This window comes from Loxodonta africana, chromosome 3 (genome assembly GCF_030014295.1).
Source record: "Loxodonta africana isolate mLoxAfr1 chromosome 3, mLoxAfr1.hap2, whole genome shotgun sequence".
Classification (NCBI taxonomy): domain Eukaryota; kingdom Metazoa; phylum Chordata; class Mammalia; order Proboscidea; family Elephantidae; genus Loxodonta; species Loxodonta africana.
This window is the reverse complement of record NC_087344.1, coordinates 81,073,703-81,094,151: the sequence shown is the minus strand read 5'-3', so window position 1 is coordinate 81,094,151 and position 20,449 is coordinate 81,073,703.

Below are 20,449 nucleotides of genomic sequence, written 5' to 3'. Positions count from 1 at the left end.
CCATGTATCTGTTGTTGTGCAAAGAAAATTTTGCTAAAGATCATTCAAAATCAGCTGCAGCAGTACATCATACTTATTAAGTCTGTATGCTGAGCAAATAATCTAAGAAACCGGACTGTACAATGAACGGGGCATCAGGATCGGAGGGAGACTCATTAACAACCTTTGATACGCAGATGACACAACCTTGCTTGCTGAAAGTGAAGAGGACTTGAAGCACTTACTGATGAAGATCAAAGACGACAGTTTTCAGTATGGATTATACCTCAACATAAAGAAAACAAAAATCCTCACAACTGGACCAATAAGCAACATCATGATAAACAAAGACAATATTGAAGTTGTCAAGGACTCCATTTTACTTGGATTCACAATCAACACCCATGGACACAGCAGTCAAGAAATCAAACAACGTACTGCATTGGGCAAACCTGCTACAAAAGAGCTCTTTAAAGTGTTAAAAAGCAAAGAAGTCACTTTGAGAACTAAGGTGTGCCTGACCCAAGTCATGGTGTTTTCAATCGCCTTATTTGCACGCAAAAGCTGAACAATGAATAAGGAAGACGGAACAAGAATTGATGTGTTTGAATTATGGTGTTGGTGAAGAATATTGAATATACCATGGACTGCCAGAAGAATAAACAAATCTGTCCTGGAAGAAGTACAGCCAGAGTGCTCCTTGGAAGCAAAGATGGTGAGACTTTGTCTCACATACTTTGGACATGTTATCAGGAGGGATCAGTCCCTGGAGAAGGACATCATGCTTGGTAAAGTGGAGGGTCAGCGAAAAAGAGGAAGACCCTCAGGGAGATGGATTGACACAGTGCCTGCAATGATGGGCTCAAACATAGCAATGATTATGAGGGTGGCACAGGACTGGGCAGTGTTTTCATTCTGTTCTACATACGGTCACTGTGAGTCGGAAATGACTCAGTGGCACCTGTCTTAGTAGTCTAGTGCTGCTATAACAGGAATGCCACAAGTGGATGGCTTTAACAAAGAGAAGTTTATTCTCTCACAATCCAGTAGGCTAGAAGTCCAAATTCAGGGTGCCAGCTCGAGGGGAAGGCTTTCTCTCTCTCTCGGCTCTGGAGGAAGGTCCTTGTGATGCAGCAGTCTTCCCTTGGTCTGGGAGCATCTCAGCACAGGAACCTCAGGTCCAAAGGATGTGCTCTACTCCTGGTACAGCTTTCTTGGTGGTACGAGGTCCCCATGTCTCTCTGCTCGCTTCTCTCTTTTATGTCTCAAAAGAGATTGGTTTAAAACACTTATCTAATCTTGTAGATCTTATCAACATAGCTGCCACTAATCCATCTTATTACATCATAGTGATAGGATTTACATCAGATGACAAAATGGTAGACAATCATTCAATACTGAGAATCACGACCTAGCAAAGTTGACAGATATTTTGGGGGACACAATTCAATCCATGATATCACCCAGCAACAACAGCAGCACGGTCACTTCATTTGCATAGTATATTGACCAATCCCTGCAAGGTGCACACCAATCACAGGGCAGTCTGCAGCCCAGGGCCAGAAAAAAAGTATCAAACCATCCAGTTATTTATAGCTTACCCAGGAAATGTCAATTAACCTGGACAAAAAAAGTAACAAACCCTCTGGGGTGGAAAACTAGGGCAAAGGTAACTCCTCGGGGTTTAGGGGAAAAATCTCTCAAGCTGTTTCTCCAAAGAATGAAGGCAAAAGGTCACATAAAGGAACTTATTTCACCACAGCCTGGGATTAAGTTTTGAACACCTCTGACATTTCCAAGCTTGCTAGAAGAGAAGAAGCCATCAAAGGACAAAGAGAAATTGCTGCTAGAGGGCAAGGGGAAAAAATAAAAAAGCTGTGTTGTCAAGAAAGCTAAGAGTGAGGCTGCTATGTACAACAAAACACCTCATAGGATTTGGTTCCTTGTGGTTTGGAGGTTTACGGTCAAGGCTTTATGGGACATCCCAGTTAATTGGCCTGATAATGTGGTTAACACTTACTGAAGCACTTACTGAAACTTGCTCTTGAGCTTCAAGTAGCTAAAGCGAAAGGAAGAAATGATGAAGTTAAAGAGCTGAACAGAAAGATTTCAAAGGTGCAGCTCAAGAAGACAAAGTCAAGTATAAAGACCTGGAATTAGAACACCAAAAGGGAAGAACACCCTAGGCATTTCTCAAGTTGAAAGAACTGAAGAAAAAATTCAAGCCTTGAGTTGCAATATTGAAAGATTCTAGAGGAAAATATTAAATGACGCAGGAAGCATCAAAAGAAGATGGAAGGAATACAGTCACTATACCAAAAAGAACTAGTTGACACTCAACCATTTCAGGAGTTAGCATATGATCAGGAACCGATGGTACTGATGGAAGAAGTCTAAGCTGCACTGAAAGCATTGGCAAAAAACAAGGCTTCAGGAATTGACAGAATACCAATTGAGGTTTTTCAAGAAAAGGATGCAGCACTGGAAGTGCTCACTCGTCTATGCCAAGAAATTTGGAAGACAGCTACCTGGAAGAGATCCATATTTATGCCTATTCCCAAGAAAAGCGATCCAACCAAAAGTGGAAATTATCGAACAATATCTTTAATATCACACACAAGTAAAACTTTGCTGAAGATCATTCAAAAGTGGCTGCAGCAGTATATCAACAGCGAACTGCCAGAAATCCAAGCCGGATTCAGAAGAGGACGTGGAACCAGGGATATCATTGCTGATATCAGATGGATCCTGGCTGAAAGCAGAAAATACCAGAAATGTGTTAACCTGTGTTTTATTGACTACACAAAGGCATTTGACTGTGTGGATCATAACAAATTATGGATAACATTTCGAAGAATGGGAATTACAGAACACTTAATTGTGCTCATGAGGAACCTGTGCATAGGTCAAGAGGCAGTTGTTCGAACAGTACAAAGGGATACTACATGGTTTAAAGTCAGGAAAAGTGTGCATCAGGGTTGTATCCTTTCGCCATACCTGTTCGATATGCATGCTGAGCAAATAATCAGAGAAGCCAGACTATATAAAGAAGAATAGGGCATTAGGATTGAAGGAAGATTCATTAACAACCTGCGTTATGCAGGTTGACACAACCTTGCTTGCTGAAAGTGAAGAAGACTTGAAGTACTTGCTGATGAAGATCAAAGACAATAGCCTTCAATATGGAATATACCTTAACATAAAGAAAACAAAAATCCTCATAACTGGACCAATAACCAACATCATGATAAACAGAGACAAGACTGAAGTTGTCAAGGATTTCATTTTACTTGGATCCACAATCAACACCCATGGAAGCAACAGTCAAGAAATCAAACAATGTATTACATTGGGCAACCTGCTGCAAAAGACCTCTTTAAAGTGTAGAGAAGCAAAGATGTCACCTTGAAGACTAAGGTGTGCCTGACCCAGTCCATGGTGTTTTCCATAGCTTCATATGCATGAGAAAGCTGGATGATGAATAAGGAAGACTGAAGAAGAATTGATGCCTTCGAATTACAGTGCTGGTAAAGAATACTTAATATACAGTTGGCTTCCAGAAGAATGAACAAATCTGTGTTGGAAGTAGTACAACCAGAATGCTCCTTAGTACCAAGGACGGCAAGACTACATCTCATATACTGTGGACATATTATCAGGCAGGACCAGTCCCTGGAGAAGGACATCATGCTTGGTAAAGTAGAGGGTCAGCAAATAAGAGGAAGACCCTCAAGAAGATTGACTGACACAGTGGCTGCAACAATGGGCTCAAGCATAACAATTGTGAGCATGGTGCAGGACTGGATGGTGTCCTGTTGTGATGTACATAAGGTCGCTATGAGTCAGAAATGACTGGATGACACCTAACAACAAAAACAGCACGTTTAGTGCTTCTGTTCTACCTCCTAGTTTGTTGTGTAGCGCCTGGGTCTTAAAAGTTTGCAGGCAGCCATCCAAGGCATAACAACTGATCTCCGTTTGCCTAGAGCAACAAAGGAAGGAGAGTCAGGTATAGGAGGAGGATATGGAATGGCACCCGACTACCATTACTAAGCATTTTGATCAAAGATTCTGTAGAATAATCCTTATCAAAAGAGGGAAAATACAGAATGGAATTTCAAATTCTCATTGATTCCAGAATTTCTGGAGCCCTGGAGGCTGGATGAACCTCTGAAACTCTTGCCCCAAGATGATCTTAAAACCTTAAAGCAAAAATCTCTCTTGAAGTCTTCTTAAAACCAAACGATAGTTTAACTTAGCTAGTAAAGAAGGTCTTCCTTGAGCATTATGCTCTTTTAAGAACTACCTATATGGGATCAAAGTGACAATAGCAACTTGAAGATTAGATAGGAACCTTAGGGGCAGTAAGTTTATGTTAATGCGGAAGGAGCAATTCAGAAAAGGAGGGTGAGAACGTTTGCACAACTCGAAGAATGTAATCAATGTCACTAAATTGTACATGTAGAAACTTGCATTGGCATATTTTTTGCTGTGTACATTCTCAACAACCACAAAAAATAAACAAAATGAATTATTAAAAAAAAAATGCTAAGAGAAGAGAGTGTTGTAAGGAGGGAGTGGTCAATAAGAGTTAAATGTTCCTGAGAAGTTAAGACGGATTAGCTCACAGAAGCCATTCTGCAACATGGTGTCATCTACAACCCTGTATCAGTCAGAGACTGTGCCAATCCAGGTTCACCTACAATCCCTGGTATGGGAGCCACTTATCATCTTTGCCTGTTCAACTGCCCTTTCCTCCTTTGGAAAACAGCTCTCCTTCCCCTCCAATCAGGTGATTCTAATCTCAGTCATGGCACCCTGCTAACAGAAGGGCGATCAAATGAGCTAAGCTAAGCCAATCACAGCCATTCCTTGGGATGTATCCAAATTGAAGCAAGGAAATGCTTATTTCTTTCCCTCTGATAAAACTAAGCCAGCTTGATGTAAGACTGGAGCTACCCTTTGGCCACGTGGCTGTTGTTAGGTGCTGTCGAGTCAGCTGTGATTCATAGCAACCCTATGTACAACAGAACAAAACACTGCCTGGTCCTGCACCATCCCCACAATCGCTGGCCATGTGGTTTCCTGCTATGGAAGAAGCCTGTCTGAAGTAGAAGCAGAAATGAGAAAGGGAGAGATTGAGTCCCTGAATCCAGATTTACCTCGTTCTCTCCAGTTAAGAGATAAATAGCCCTTATTACGTGCCAGACAGTATTCTAAACACTTTACAAGTATTGACTCAATAATCCTGATAAGCTTAGAAGGGGTACTACATGGGCACCCCATGTTGGAGATGAGGAGATTTGCCCGAGGTAGCAGAATGTGAGAGCTGGAATTTAAACCTAGGCAGGCAACTTCAGAGTTCGTATTCTACATTTGGGCCACATAATTTTTTGTTTGTGGGCGGAGCTGTCCTGTGCATTGTAGGATGTTGAGCAGCATCCCTGTCCCCTACCCACTAGGTGCTAGTAGTATCTCCCCCCATCCCAGGTGCAACAACCAAAAATGTCTCCAGACGTAGCCAGTTTTCCCTTAGAGTATAAATTGCTCCTGGTTGAGAACCACAGCTGCCACTTTGCTGCCTTTCAAATTCTTTCTGAGTTGATATCAAGTCACCTAGATTCTGGATTGCCCACAGTTCAGGGTCACCCAATCTGTGGGTCAAATACAAAAACCCAATGTCCCTCAAACCCACAATGCATTGCCACCTAGACCCTGATGTTTGAAATCTCGACTCACCTACAAGTAGGTCTGTGTCCCCGAGAACTTCTATCACCCATAATCCTGTTATCGAGACTTGTGTAACCCATCACCCAGTTGTACCCATGCCCTCTGTTGTCAACCACAGTTTCACAGAGTCAGGGTCGCTGAGAACTGTTCACAGGGACAGAAGACATGGAGTACACACAGAGACAGGGAGACAGAGAGAAACAGAGATGCACGTACACAAAGGCAGGGAGACACAGAGAGCCACACAAAAGCAGAGAGACTCACAGAGACAAGGAATCAAACAGACAGGGAGAGGCCAGACTTCCCCAAGGCCACAGCTGCTTAGGCTAAATGGGTCACTGGGGAGGGAGCCTGCAGACCCACCAAGGACCCAAGCCCTGCCTGGGTGCCTCGGGCTCCCTCCCTCTGGCTTAGACTGGAGGTAGGGAGGCTAGATCCAGAGAGTAAGGAGCTTAGAGCCAACGTGACAGCTAATCACCCACATGCAGGTCTCTGTTCAGGTCACCAAGCCCTGAGCAGCTCCCACTACCCCCGCAGTCATTCCTCCATCTCTTCCACCAGGTACCCCACTGGCAAGACTCCACCCTTAGCACTGCCAAGCCCACATCCCAGGTGGGGCAGAGGCAGGAGGTCAGGCCCTCTCAGCCTTCCTCTAGCTCTCCTACCAGGATGTCAGGAGGAGGTGAGAGACACCCACTGGGAACTAGGGCATGGGTGGTGACTGGGGATCCATGGACAGAGAGCTTGAGTTTCCCGCTCATGTTGTCTCAGGAAGGATCTAACTGAGACCAAAGATAGATTTTTCCCCAAGTTGAGAGACATGGTAGGGAAGCAGATTGTCCTAATTACCTGAAATTACCAGGGTGAGAGAATCAGCCCTAAGTTTCTGGGCAACAAAAGGCTTTAAAGCAGCCCCATCTCACTCCAAAGCTGGCCTGGCATGGTTGCCATGGTAATGCCCCAGTTGCTCCAGAGGCGGCTGCTGGTCCTTGAAGTGGGAATGATGGGGGCAGTTGTGCTGAGGCGGGTTCGGGTGAGAGGTCAGTGCTGTCTGGGAACATTCCTGACCATGGCTATGGGCGGAGAGCCCATGGTTCTTCTCCACTCCTATTTCACCAGGTCACACCCCTCTTCCACCCACTCCCTCACTCTCTGCCCTAGACTTCTCGCTGCTTGCTGGAGATGGACTGTTTCAGAGTCTGAACCCACCTGTGGCTGAAGTGCTGGGCTCTGGTATGGGCTGGTCTATATAGGCTCAGGTACATAGGCTCAGGTGAGGAGCTCAAGCATGTTGCTTCAGGTAAGGACTCAAGGGGAGGGAGGTTCTAGTGGGAAGGATGGAATGTGAAGGCTCAGTATAAAAGTTCTGAAAAAAAAATCAGGTGAAAGATGAGCGTAAGCGTTCAGGTTTGAGAATGCAGACATGGAGCTTCGGTGGAGGCTCAGGAGTGAGGACCCAAATGTGAGGGCTCAGGTGAGGATTTTGGACCTATGCTGGTGTCTCCCTTTAGTGGTAATTTGTTACTAAGAACTGTTAAAGTACTAAACTTTAGATGATTAATTTTTTTTAAGTATAAATTAAAGGAGATTTAAGGCCATCCTTGGAGTGCTTGGGTGATGCAAACAGTTAACTCACTCAGCTGCTAACCAAAAGGTCAGAGGTTCTAGCCCACCCAGAGATGCCTCAGAAGAAAGGTCTGGCAATCTACTTCTGAAAAATCAGCCACTGGAAACCCTATGGAGGGTTTCTATGGAGTCAGAGTCAATTAGATGGCAACTGGTTTTAAGGTCACCCTAAATTTTTATCTACAAATTAAAGAGGATTTAAGGTCAGTTGCATTCCTAGAGGTTTCCCCTAATCTCTCTGAGGCTGGTTTTTTCTTATCTATACAATGGGAATAATTACAGTGTCTAGCTTGCAGTGTCATTGTGAGGATTAAATGAGAAAATGAATGTAAAGTTCTTAACTCAAAAATTATACCCATTGCCGTCGAGTTGATTCCGACTCATAGCGACCCTATAGCTTTAAAAAAAGAAAAGTGTGCTTAGGGACAGAAGTAGAGTTAAGCAAGGCCACCAGAACTTGTGCAGAGCCAGCCCCCCCACCCCCACTCCCACCACCCTCATCCTCCCACCCACAGTGCTATCTGTCCTGGAGGCAGCAGCTATTCAGAGATGCATTTTTAACCAGGAAGAAGGTGAGGAAAGACATGGAAAAGACAGTGCTACCAGCCGCACTGGAAACATGCTAAAAATCATTACATACATTGTAATGTAGGCAGTAAAATAAGTTTGTTCTTTAAGAGGACATTAGTATTAACAAAGGTCTGGGGCGAGAAAATCAAGGCTCATTTTTTTTCAAAGTTAAACTCTAATTCAACAGTTCTCAAAGTTTTTGGTCTCGGGATCCTTTGCACTCTTCAGAAGAACTGAGGACCCCAAAGAGCTTTTTTTTTAAGCGGTTTTATCTGTTAATGTTCCTTGTATTTGAGATTAAAACTGGAGAAAAATTTAAATATGTATTAATTTAAAATAACAATACTAAATCCACTGTATGTTAACAGAAAAGACATATGTTTACAAAAAGTAGCCATATTTTTCAAAACAAAAGATTAATGAACACAGTGGCATCGATTTATACTTTTCTAAGTCTTTTTGATGTCTTGGTAGAAGACGCTGGATTCTCATATCTGCTTCTATATTCAATCTGTTGCAATACGTTGATTTAGTTGAAACAAGCGACGACAGCCTCACAATGTATGTAGTTGGAAAAAGAAGTGTTTTAATAGCCTTTTCACTTAACTGTGGATAGTCTTCTTTGATAACCAAAAATCAAACCCATTTTCATCAAGTTGGTTCCAACTCCTAGCCACTGTACAGGACAGAGTAGAACTGTCCCAAAGAGTTTCCAAGGCTGTAATCTTTACAGAGGCAGACTGCCACATCTTTCTTTCGCAGACTGGCTGGTGGGTTTAAACTGCCAACCTTTGGTTACCAGCTGAGTGCTTAACCATTGCACCACCAGGGCTCTTTGTCTTCTTTGATACAACACCAAAACTCCACAAGTGGTGGTTTCTCAAAGATGAGTTGCAGTGTGGCACCTGAAACCATATCAATGAGCTTTTCATTCTCTCTCGTATTTTGCATGGATCTTTTATGCATGTATTATTTTGCAGCATAATGCATTGGTTATTTGGAAAATACTGATTCATTGAGTTATACAGACCTTCCAAATTTTGACACGTCATTATCCAATATTAAAACACACACATCCGTTAATGACACCACCAATCTCATTAGCACTGGGAAACTTTCAAGCTCACGGTAGCAGAAAAAGTTTTTGAAAGTCTAGCTTTCACTTGAAAGCTCTCATTTTAACATTGGCAACAAACACTAACAGTTTTTTCCCTTGAAGTGACAGGCTCACTTCATTCACTTTTGAGAAAAGGTATGCCAAATACCCAAGTCTGAATAACCATAGTTTGTCATTCATTCTGTAAAGTAAAACTGGTGTTTCATGAAAAAAAAGTGGCTAGTTCACAACTCAGTTGTTGCACAACTGCTTTTCCTTGAGATAACGGTCATATTTTGGTGGCTGCAGACATGCTTTATGTGTACTTCCCATCCTGTCACAGTGACTTCTTTTTTTTCTAAATTTTATTTATTTTGTTTTTGAGAATATACACAAAACATACACTGGTTCAATAGTTTCTACATGTACAGTTTAGTGACATTGATTACATTTTTCGAGTTGTACAATCATTTTCATCCTCCTTTTCTGAGTTGTTCATCCCTCATTAACGTAAACTTACTGCCCAGTAAGGTTCCTATCCAATCTTTTGAGTTGGTGTTGTCAATTTGATCCCATATAGATGTTTCTTAAAAGAACGTAATGTTCAAGGCAGACATTCTTTACTAGTTAAGCTAAACTATCGTTTGGTTTTAAGATGACTTCGGGATGTTTTTGGTTTAAGGTTTAAAGATTATCTCAGGGCAATAGTTTCAGGGGTTCATCCACCCTCCAAGGCTCCAGAAAGTCTAGAGTCCATTACAATTTGAAATTTTGTTCTACATTTCCCCCCCTTTTGATCAAGATTCTTATATGAAATATTTGATCAAAATGTTCAGTAATGGTAGCTGGGTACCATCCAGTTCTTTTGGTCTCAGGGCAACAGAAGTAGTTGTTCATGCAGGTAATTAGTCACACATTCCACATCCTCCTCCTATTCCTGACTTTCCTTCCTCTGTTGCTCCAGGTGAATAGAGACCAACTGTTGTGCCTTGCATGGCCACTTGCAAGATTTTAAGACCCCAGGCACTGCGAAACTAACTAGAGGGAGAAGAGAAGCACTAAACACGTTATTAGGCCAATTAACTGAAACATCCCATGAAACCATGACCCTAAACCTCCAAACTAGGGAACCAAATCCCATGAGATGTTTAGTTGTACATAAGCAGCCTCCGTAGGTACTTTTTTTGTCATTGTAAATATATCTATCACACAACCTTTGCCAATTCAACTTTTTATAGGTGTACAACTTATTGACAGCAATTGCAATAATTGACTGTGCAATAACCTGAATTCGATTTTTCCATCACTGGAAACCCCTCTTTTCCCCCTCCCACTGGCCCCTGATAACCACTACTAAACTTTGGTGTCTAGACATTTGCCTTTTCTTATCTTTTTATATGAGTGAGGTCATACAATGTTTGTCCTTTTGTGACTGGCTTATTTCACTCAGCATAATGCCTTCAAGCTCCATCCATAGTGTAGCACGTATCAAGACTTTATTCCTCTTACTGGCTGAGTAGTATTCCAATCCACGTATGTACCACATTTTGTTTATCCATTCATCTATCAGTGAGCATTTAGACTGTTTCCACCTTTTGGCTATTGTGGATAGTGCTGCCGTTAACTTTGGTGTACAAGTCTCTTTTGAGTCACTGCTTTCAAGTATTTCGGGTATATACCTAGGAGTGGAATTGCTGAGCCCTATGGTAGTTTTTTTTAGTTTTTTGAGGAACTGCAACTGTGTTTTCACAACAGCTGTACCATTTTGCATTCCCACCAGCAATGGCTAAGGGTTCCAGTTTCCCAATATCCTCACCAACAATTGTTATTTTCTGTTTTTTAATCTTAGCCATCTTAGTGGGGATGAAATGGTATCACACTGTGGGTTTTTTTTTTAATTTTTTAAATTTTTGTTGTGCTGTAAGTGAAGGTTTACAAATCAAGTCAGTCTCTCACACAAAAACTTATATACACCTTGCTACATACTCTCAATTGCTTTCCCCCAATGAGACAGCCCGCTTCCTCCCTCCACTCTCTTTTTGTGTCCATTTCTGCAGCTTCTAACCCCCTCTACCCTCTCATCTCGCCTCCAGACAGGAGATGGCAACATAGTCTCAAGTGTCCACCAGATCCAAGAAGCTCACTTCTCACCAGCATCCCTCTCCAACCCATTGTCCAGTCCAATCCCTGTCTGAAGAGTTGGCTTTGGGAATGGTTCCTGTCCAGGGCCAACAGAAGGTCTGGGGTCCTTCTAGTCTCAGACAGACCATTAAGTCTGGTCTTTCTACCAGAATTTGGGGTCTGCATCCCACTGCTCTCTTGTTCCCTGTCACAGCAGTCATTGGTTGTAGCTGGGCACCATCTAGTTCTTCTGGTCTCAGGCTGATGTAGCCTCTGGTTTATGTGGCCCTTTCTGTCTCTTCGGCTCGTAATTACCTTGTGTCCTTAGTGTTCTTCATTCTCCTTTGATCCAGGTGGGCTGAGACCAATTGCATCTTAGATGGCCGCTTGCTAGCGTTTAAGATTCCAGACGCCTCTTTTCAAGGTGGGAGGCAGAATGTTTTCTTAATAGATTTTATTATGCCAATTGACTTAGATGTCCTCTAAAACCATGGTCCCCAAACCCCCACCCCTGCTATGCTGGCCTTTGAGCCATTCAGTTTATTCCGAAATTTCTTTGCTTTTGGTTTAGTCCAGTTGCGCTGACGTCACCTGTATTGTGTGTTGCCTTTCCCGTCACCTAAAGCAGTTCTTATCTACTATCTAATTAGTGAATACCCTTGTCCCACCCTCCCTCCCTCCCCTCTCTCTTAACCATCAAAGAATATTTTCTTCTCTGTTTAAACTATTTCTTGAGTTCTTGTAATAATGGTCTTATACGTTATTTGTCCTTTTGCAACTGACTAATTTCACTCAGCATAATGCCTTCCAGATTCCTCCATGTTATGAAATGTTTCACAGATTCATTGCTGTTCTTTATCAATGTGTAGTATTCCATTGTGTGGATATACCATAATTTTTTTATCCACTCATCCATTGATGGGCACCTTGGTTGCTTCCGTCCTTTTGCTATTGTAAACAATGCTGCAATGAACATGGGTGTGCATATATCCATTTGTGTAAAGGCTCTTATTTCTCTAGGATATATCCCAAGGAGTGGGATTGCTAGATCGTATGGTAGTTCTATTTCTAGCTTTTTAAGGAAGTGCCAAATCAATTTCCAAAGTGGTTGTACCATTTTACATTCCCACCAGCAGTGTATAAGTGTTCCAATCTCTCCACAGCCTCTCCAACATTTATTTTTTGTCACACTATGGTTTCGATTTGCATTTCTCTAATGGCTAGTGACACTGAGCATCTTTTCATATGTTTGGTGGCCATTTGAACGTCCTCTTTGATGAAATGTCTATTCAAGTCCTTTGCCTATTTTATGATTGGGTTATTTGTCTTTTTTTTTTTTAATAATTTTTATTGTGCTTTAAGTGAAAGTTTACAAATCAAGCCAGTCTGTCACATATAAGCTTATATACACCTTACTCTATACTCCCACTTACTCTCCCCCAATGAGTCAGCCCACTCCCTCCTTCCAGTCTCTCCTTTGGTGACCATTTTGCCAGTTTCTAACCCTTTCTACCCTCCCATCTCCCCTCCAGACAGGAGATGCCAACACAGTATCAAGTGTCCACCTGGTACAAGTAGCTCACTCTTCGTCAGCATCTCTCTCCCACCCATTGTCCAGTCCCTTCCATGTCTGATGAGTTGTCTTCAGGAATGATTCCTGCCCTGGGCCAACAGAAGGTTTGGGGACCATGACCACTGGGATTCCTCTAGTCTCCGGCAGACCATTAAGTCTGGTCTTTTTATGAGAATTTGGGGTCTACATCCCACGGTTCTCCTGCTCCCTCAGGGGTTCTGTGTTGTGCTCCCTGTCAGGGCAGTCATCGGTTGTGGCCAGGCACCATCTAGTTCTTCTGGTCTCAGGATGATGTATATTTGTCTTTTTGGCGTCGTCGAAGTTTTATGTATATTTTGGTTACTAGATTCTTGTCAGATATATGGTTTCTGAGGATATTCTACCACTTGGTAGCTTGTCTTTTCACTTTTTTGGCAAAGTTTTTTGATGAGGCAGTGCAATGAGTTGCCTTTACATGGCCTTTCTTGCCATGGTCTTGTAGCTTCTGCTCAAATGATTGGATGGGACTATGCAAATGTGGTGGCCATGGCCACCAAGGTGATTGGTCAGTTTTGCCATCCCACTAGGCTTAAAATGAGCCATCCCAGAGGCGGGAAGAAGAGAATCTCACCTTTGCCAAGAAAAAAGAGCCAAGAGTGGAGCACTTCCTTTGGACCCAGCATCCTCCCTGTGCTGAGAAACTCCTGAAACCAGGAGACAGAGAAAGAGTGACCTGTAACACTGAAGACAGCGAGAAATGGTGGCAGAAGGCTGTGCAGTGGGCTTCCAGGTCCCCATAGCAAGAAAGCTGAGCACCTTTGGGAAGGAGTCTTGCTGGTGGAGTAAGGTGCCTCAGGGCACTTGATGGAGCTAGGTTTGCCAACCCACAGAGCTAGAGCTGAGCTCCCTTGGAGTGAGGTGCCTTGGGGCACTTATCGACAGAGCTAAAAGAGCTTTGTAACATTTGCCTGAGCTGTCCTGATGGAAGAACTGTAACCTGAGCGTTTCTGAACCTGAATTGTAACCTGCCCCATAATCATGAGTATTGTCTGTGAGTTCTGTATGGCTATTGCAATGAATTATCAAACCCAGCGGAGAAGTTGGTATCAGAATTGGTAAAGATGGTGGAGAAAGGAGGCATGTCTGACCTCCACCTCATAGGAATCAGCCTTGGGGTGTTGATCTTGATTCTCCTTCCCCCTTGTGAAGTTAGAGGAGGTCAGATGCCATCTCCATGCCATTTTTACAGATGAACAAAAGCTTTTAATTTTTATGAGGTCCCATTTATTTATTCTGTCTTTTGTTCTTTGTGTTTTTGTTGTTACATTAGAGAATATTGTTGAAAGCTAGGCAGTGACTTCTTTTTAACTGTGAGTATGTTGTGGTAATGAAGAACACAGTGGCTACAAGGACAGTTCGGTGCCACTGCCTTGATTCCTGCTAAGGCACCAGCCGTTTTACCCAGTGCTACTCTTGCATCGTCAGTGCAAATCTCAGTGAAGTGCAAAGGGCAAATAACAATTTATTATTATGAAAATCATTATTACCTTGTGGATCCCCTGAAAGGGTGCCAGAGACCCCCAGGGATCTGTGAACATCACCTTGAAAACCAATGCTCAAATTAAAAAATTCAAATAGCCATATTTACTTTTCTTTCTAAATGACACTTTTTTGAGATATCACTCAAAGGCTTTAAAAATGCTTTCACAAATATCCCATGGAAAAAAATGAAAACTAACTCCATCTGTGGTACTGTTTGCTTTACTTCTTAAAAAAAAAAAAAAAAAGTAGGGGGTGGGGAGGGTGATAAAGACCCAGGCAGGCCCATGGGAGTGCACCAGGCATGTGAAGTCATCCATCATGTGTCATCAGGAGCAGACACAGTCCTGGGACCAAACAGGCAAGCGGTGCTGGGAACTCAGGACCCACCCCCGCACCACACTCACACCAGCCACACACCCTCCATAGCACAATCACTCCGTAGCCTCACCCTGTAGCCTCAGTTACTCAGACCAACAATTCACTTGGCCATGATTAATCTCCTACAGCATGAGTAACAAACTCAGCTATGGTTACATTCACACAGGCAATCATACACCCACACCAAAGCCGCACAAAAAGTCCCGACAGTCCAACAGCCAACGCTACTATGCTCAAAACCAATTCACACAACTGTATTCACAGTGAGAGAATCTGAGTGGTCACACAACCAATCAAGTGACAGTCAAACTCTCAGTATGGCACACACTTCAGTCATCTACTGGATCATGTGGCCACCGTAAACACCCACCAAGTTGTCTTTGCTGTTGTTAGGTGCCATCGAGTCAGTTCTGACTCATAGCAACCATATGTACAGCAAGAACGAAACACTGCCTGATCCTGCGCCATCCTCACAATCCTTGTTATGCTTGAGCCCATTGTTGCAGCCACTGTGTCAATCCATCTCCTTGAGCGTTTTCCTTTCTTTCACTGACCCTCTACTTTACCAAGCATGATGTCCTTCTCCAGGGACTGATCCCTCCTAACGACCTGTCCAAAGTGTGTAAGATGTAGTCTCGCCATCCTTGCTTCTAAGGAGCATTCTGGTTGTACTTCTTCCAAGACAGATTTGTTCGTTCTTTCGGCACTCCAATATTCAACATTCTTCTCCAACACCACAATTCAAAGGCGTCAATTCTTCGATCTTCTTTAGTCATCGTCCAGCTTTCGCATGCATATGAGGTGGTGGAAAACACCATCGATTGGGTCAGGCACAGCTTAGTTCTCAAAGTGACATCTTGCTTTTTAATACTTTAAAGAGGTCTTTTGCAGCAGATTTGCCCAACGCAATGTGTCTTTTGATTTCTTGACTGCTGCTTCCATGGGTGTTGATTGTGGACCCAAGTAAAATGAAATCCTTGACAACTTCAATCTTTTCTCTGTTTATCATGATGTTGCTTATTGGTCTAGTTCTGAGGATCTTTGTTTTCTTTATGTTGAGGTGGATTCCGTACTGAAGGCTGTGGTCTTTGATCTTCATCAGTAAGTGCTTCAAGTCCTCTTCACTTTCACCAAGCAAAGTTGTGTCATCTGTATAACACAGGTTGTTAATGAGTCTTTCTCCAATCCTGATGCCCCATTCTTCATATAGTCCAGCTTCTCGAATTATTTGCTCAGCATACAGATTGAATAGGAATGGTGAAAGGATACAACCCTGATGCACACGTTTCCTGACTTTAAACCATGCAGTACCATCTTGTTCTGTTCGAATGACCGCCTCTTGGTTTGTGTACAGGCTCCTCATGAGCACAATTAAATGTTCTGGAATTCCCATTCTTCATAATGTGTCCATAATTTGTTATGATCCACACAGTTGAATACCTTTGCATAGTCAATAAAACACAAGTAAACATCTTTCTGGTGTTCTCTGCTTTCAGCCAGGATCCATCTGACATCAGCAATGATATCCCTTGTTCTACATCCTCTTCTGAAACCGGCCTGAATTTCTGGCAGTTCCCTATCGATATGCTTACTGTGCATCAGCTTTTGAATGATCTTCAGCAAAATTTTACTTGAGTGTGATATTAAAGATATTGTTCAATAATGTCCTCATTTGGTTGGATTATCTTTCTTGGGAATAGGCATAAATATGGATCCCTTCCAGTCGGTTGGCCAAGCAGCTGTCTTCCAAATTTCTTGGCATAGACGAATGAGCACTTCCAGCACTGCATCTGGTATTCCATCAATTCCTGGAGCCTTGTTTTTCACCAGTGCCTTCAGTGCAGCTTGGACTTCTTCCTTCAGTACCATCGGTTCCTGCTCATATGGTACCTCCTGAAATGGTTGAACATCGACCAATTCTTTTTGGTATAGTGACTCTGTGTATTCCTTCCATCTTCTTTGTATGCTTTCTGAATGGTTTAATATTTTCCCCACAGAATCCTTCAGTATTCCAACTGGAGGCATGAATTTATTCTTCAGTTCTTTCAGCTTGAGAAATGCAGAGCATGTTGTTCCCTTTTGGTTTTCTACCTCCAGGTCTTTGCACATGTTATTATAATACTTTACTTCCTCTTGTCGAGCGGCCCTTTGAAATCTTCTGTTCAGTTCTTTTATTTCATCATTTCTTCCACCAGGTAGCATGTATATATTGGGCACAGGGTGACAGCATAGGTTTTGGAGACAGACCAGCCTGGGTTCAAGTTCAAGTTCTCACGCTTATTAGTTCTGTATCCTTGGGCAACTTAAGGTCTGCCCTGAGCATTAGATCTAGAAAATGGAGATAATTCCCACTTTGTAAAGTTGATATGGGAGTCCCTGGGTGATGCAAATGGTTAGTGTGCTCAGCTGCTAACCGAAAGGTTGGAGGCTCTAGTCTACCCAGAGGCACCTTGGAAGAAAGGTCTGGTGATCTACTTCTGAAAAATCAGCCACTGAAAACTCTATGGAGCACAGTTCTACTATGACGCACACGGGAATGAGCCAGATCAACTCGACAGCAACTGGATGCTTGATATGAGGATGATATAAAATAACCAGAGGAGTGACAACACCTTGTCTGGCCAGATGTGCTCTGGGGGTCTGGTTGTAACTGCCATGTGTGGCTTTTGTCACCAGAGGGCGCTAAGGCTCCAGTGGGGACTGCTGGCAGAAAGGATACCAGAAAGGCCAGGATTCCCGGTGAGTTTGGGGGTGAGAGCAGACTGGGTAGGTGTGGGGATGTGTCTGGGGCTGGATAGCCTCCTCCTGTGGCAACCCTAGCTAGGTCTCAGGCCACCGCGTGTGCTGCTGGGCACGGTGGGCATCTCCTAGCTCTATCTAGAAAGGAGGATAACGTGATAGTACTTATTGATCAAGCACTTTCTATATACCAGGCCCTCTTCTATGCCCACTCACACATATTTACTCATTTAATCCTCACCATGATACTCACTGCTAATGGTACTCCTATTGATGAATACTGAGGAAACTGAGGTCCAAGGTCATACACTTATGAAGTGGAAGAGCCAAGACACAAATGCAGGCAGCAGAGTCTGTGCTCCTAAACACTACTCCACACTGCTCCCACATTGACCCTCGCCTCCCCTTTCCTAGGGTTCTGTCAGGACTCCCTGACCCCTGCTGTCTTCTCCACAGCACAGCCAGACCTCTTCCAGCCTGTTCCTCACTTGCTCCCTGGGCCAGCCCTTGGTAAGAGGCTTATCAGGCACATGCGGGGGACAGATAAGGCAGGGCCCCAAGCATGGCCTTATCCAGCCCCGCTGTCCCCAGCTGCTGGGAGTTGTGGGGAACTACCAGCAGATGGAGTCCACCCACCCAGGCAGCAGGCCGCCACCTATGCCCACAGCCCAGGTCACTCTCTGTGACGTCATCTAGCTCCTTATGATGCCATAGTGTGTAGTGACATCATTGCCCTGTCCCTCCTTCCAGTCTAAAAGGGTTACTCAGACACTGGTGAGAATTGGAAAAGTGGAGTCAAACAGGAGCCCTCCCCAGGCCCCAGATCAGCAGGCCTGGTTGGCCTGGGTTGGGAGAAGGGGGTGTGTCACAGGATCCTCCCCAAGGCAGACAGCTATTTTCAGTCTTGCTTGCTCCACTTATAGCCACCCCACTTCCTGTCCTCCAGTTCCAAAGAGGCTCTGGGTCCAGCGGGGGCAGGGGCAGGGGAAGGAATCTCCAGGGTGGCTCTGGGTCTCAGCCTCTAGCTCTGGAATCAGCCTCCTCCTCTCCACTGAGGCGTGATCCTCAGTACCTGGGGTCTAAGGAGAAGAGGGGCCTTATATCTCACCCCTTAGAAAAGCAGTGAGACTGGGAGGGATTATAAGGATGGCCAGAGAGATGGACATAGCCAGACCCACTCTGACAACCACTCAGGTCAACTTCCTGATTCAGAGTTTGTGCTCAGGGTCACACCAACATGACCATGGCCAATCGTTCTCGTGGCTATACACTTGCCCACATGTAGGCCACAGATGGTGACATGCTGACTCACACTGACACATTGTCACACTGCCCCGTAGCTGAGAGCAGGAAATTCTCTCTCCTGACTGTATTTCTAAAAAGTACAATTCCCACCACGTAGAAACCAAAACAACCAAACCAGTTGCCACTGAGTCAATTCCAACTCTGGGGGACCCCGTGTGTGCAGAGTAGAACTGTACTCCATAGGGCTTTCATGGCTGTGGCCTTTCAGACACAGATTAGCAGGCCTTCCTTCTGAGGCACTTCTGGGTGGACTTGAACCACCAACCTTTTGATTAGTAGTCGAACGCTTAACCATTTGTACCACCCAGGGACTCCTCTAGCACACAGTTTTTGTTAGGTGCCATCGAGTCAGTTCCAACTCATAGTGACCCTATGTACAACGGGCACATAGTAGAAGGATAATAATATTTGGTAAGTGAGTTAGTAAATGGGCTTTCAATTACACAGGTCCTGCCACCAGGGTGGGGGTGGGGCCAGAGAAAAAACCATCCCTCCTACAGCCTCTCTTGATCTCTCCAGACCCAGAATGGGCACAGCAAGGAAGCTTGCTGCTCCTGCCACCTCCTCTCCCCAGCTCCAACTTCAGTGATGTCCATTCCCAATATAATACCAGTCGCTGAAAGGACCTTGGTCATGCAGAAACACTGCTCCCTCCTTTCCAGATTCTTTTCCAGTGAATTGGGACATTAGCATTCTGAAAGTTGGATGTTCTGAGTATTGGGTGGTCTAGATGTTGGGCACACAGGGCATTAGGCCTTCTGCGTGTTGGGCATTGGGGGCTCTGGGTATTGGGAACTCTAGAGTTGTTGTGAGCTCTGACACTCAGCATGAAGAGTTCTGGACTTCGGGAGCTCCAAGGTACTAAGGCCACCACCCACCTGTGACTTTGTCATATTGTGGTGGCTTGTGTGTGGCTATGATGCTGGAAGCTGTGCCACTGATATTTCAAATACCAGCAGGGTCATCCATGGTGGACAGGTTTCAGCAGAGCTTCCAGACTAACACAGACTAGGAAGCCTGGTGATCTACTTTGAAAATTAGCCAATGAAAACCCAATGGATCACAAGAGAATTTGTTCAAGGGACTGATGGAAGATGAGTCCCCTGCATTGAAAGGTACTTAAAATACACAGTGGTTGCAACAATGGACTCAAGCATACCAATGATCGCGAAGATGGTGCAGGACTGGGCAACGTTTTGTTCTGTTGTACATGGGGTCACCATGAATTGGAGCCAACTCGAAGGCAACTAACAAAGGTACTGGACATTGGGCTTTCCCAGGACAGAGTCAAAGTCAATGCTTCCCGTCTGTATGCCTGATTTTACCTACAGCCACTGAGACCCAGCCTAGGACACCTGCTCTCAGCCCCAGGATTGGCTCATGTTGCCCCAGTGAACAGAGCCAATAAAACAACAGCCTGAAAGGCACATGGAGCCCCCAAGACAGCTTTTGGATCTGGAACCAATCTAACTAGCTCCCCTGCATTGGGACAGAGCAGGGAGGGTGCTGGGCACTGACCACTGGACTCCAAGTTCAAGAGAGAAAGAATCTGAGGGCAGAGCCCAGGAAGGCCACTCAGAGTCATGCTTCCAGGCTGCTGAGGCTGGGCTGCAAGGGGATAGAAGCCACCGATTAGGCCAAGCTCCAACTCAAAGCAATGCCCACCTACCCCAACCTCTCAGCAGGGCCCCCAGCACCTCTCCATCAAGGTGCCCAATGCTGCCAGCTCCTACAACGCCCTCCGGAATTGGCCCAAGTCTGGCGTAATCCCTCTTCCCACCAGAACACACCTAAGCTGCTCTGTGTCCCAA